The 1858-nt window shown below is 38.2% G+C and overlaps 2 pseudogenes; both read right to left on the minus strand.

The window, feature by feature from the left end:
• Positions 1–34: 34 nt before the first annotated feature.
• On the minus strand, positions 35–726 carry LOC121851908 (annotated as a pseudogene).
• Positions 727–934: 208 nt separating this feature from the next.
• On the minus strand, positions 935–1593 carry LOC121851907 (annotated as a pseudogene).
• Between the last annotated feature and the right edge of the window lie 265 nt (positions 1594–1858).

Here is a 1858-nt window from a genome sequence, read left to right on the forward strand (position 1 = left end):
CAGCACTGGTTAGGGGTCAGGGGTTTGGGTCTACCATGTGGTATGCATGCACTTGGTGGGACATATACTTTTTTTGGAGGTAGAGGGTTAGAATAAGAATAAAGACATATGCCTGAATCATAGCAAGAGATAATTCCAGAACAGTTAGTAGGAGGAGGAGTAATGAGGTAATTACTGTAATTGAAATATAAGAGGTTATTACAAAGGTTTCAGTAGAAATAAGTTGGAGTAGATGCCCTGCTGTTAAATTAGCAGTTAGTCGGACACCAAGTGCAATGGGTCGGATAAAAAGGCTAATAGTTTCAATGATGATTAGTATAGGAATAAGTGCAATTAGGGTGCCTTCCGGTAATAAGTGAGCCAGGTCTTGTGTTTTTTTTTGTATGCCAAGACGGACAGTGGCTAGTCATGGGGTGCCTGCTAATCCTATATTTATTGATAGTTGGGTAGTGGGTGTATAGGTGTATGTAATAATTACATGATTAATTATTAGAATAAATATCATAAAGGCTAAACAGATTAAGGCTAATGTATGGCCTTGTGGGCTGATTGGAAGAAATAGCTGTTTGGTAGTAGTTGCTAGGAGAGGTATAAGTAGTGTGCTATAACGAGGTTTAATACATTTTGATGTTTATGTGATTAGCTCTAAACTAAGAACTAAAACAGCTAGTCAAGCTAAGGGTAGCCTGAGTATGTCAGGGAAGTAAATTGGTAAAAAATTGTTAATGTTATGGTCAAATTCAGGTGGGTTGTTTAGGTTTAGTTGCCTGTTGAGCAGAGATAGTGTTTTGTGTTTGATAAGACAAGATAGTTGTCATAATAAAAAATAGTATAATTAGTCATGATACTGTGAGTATATAGAATCAAGGGGTAAGATTGAGTTGTGGCATATCACTAAGGGAGGAGAGATCCACCCATCTTCAGCTTAAAAGGCTCAACTTTCTAAATTTGAAAGAAGGATGGCTTCTAGTGCAATTGGCATAAAACTGTGATTTGCACCACAGATGTCTGAGCATTGGCCAAAAAATAGTCCTGGTCGAGTTGTAATAAATGTCGATTGATTTAGACGCCCTGGGACCACATCTACTTTAGTACCTAAAGCTGGAATAGTTCGAGAATGAATAACATCTTCTGATGTAATTAACATGCGAATCGGAGATTCTATGGGTACTACAATACGATGGTCAATGTCTAAGAGTCGGATTCCACCAGGTTCAAGTTCATTTGTTGGGTATGTTAGAGTCAAATTCTATTTGGTAGTTGTCAGTATATTCATAGATTCAGTATCATTGGTGTCCTACTGCTTTAATAGTTAAATGAGGGTTATTAATTTCGTCAGTAAGGTAAAGAATGCGTAAGGAAGGCAATTATGATGAGAATAATGGCTTGTATCACTGTTCATACTATTTCTACTTCTTGAGAGTCAAGAGTGTGTTAATTTGTGAATTTGGTAGCGACTATTGCGACAATGAGGTAGAGAATCAGGGTACTAATTAATACAACAATTGTTAGAGTGTGGTCGTGGAAGTTAATACGTTCCTCTATAATTGCGGAGGCTGCATCTTGAAGTCCTAGTTGAGCTTGTTGTGCCATAAGCAAGATACTTGAGGATCCTTGACAAGGTAGTGTAATTTTTTGACTAGTATCTTAAGAAAGTGGCAGATATGGTTATGCACCTGGCTTGAAACCAGCATAGGGGGGTTCGAATCCCTCGTTTCTTGTAGTGGGCTTAAACAAAAGATGGTTCTTTGTAAGTGTCATAAGGGGGCGGGCAGCCATGAAGTCATTCAAGGTTGGTGTGAAGAAGATTTGTAGTGTTAGCTTTACGTTTAGCAGAGAGAGTGAGATTGTTGACTCG

The sequence above is a fragment of the Callorhinchus milii genome, unplaced genomic scaffold (assembly GCF_018977255.1).
Source record: "Callorhinchus milii isolate IMCB2004 unplaced genomic scaffold, IMCB_Cmil_1.0 Scaffold203, whole genome shotgun sequence".
NCBI classification, from domain to species: Eukaryota; Metazoa; Chordata; class Chondrichthyes; order Chimaeriformes; family Callorhinchidae; genus Callorhinchus; species Callorhinchus milii.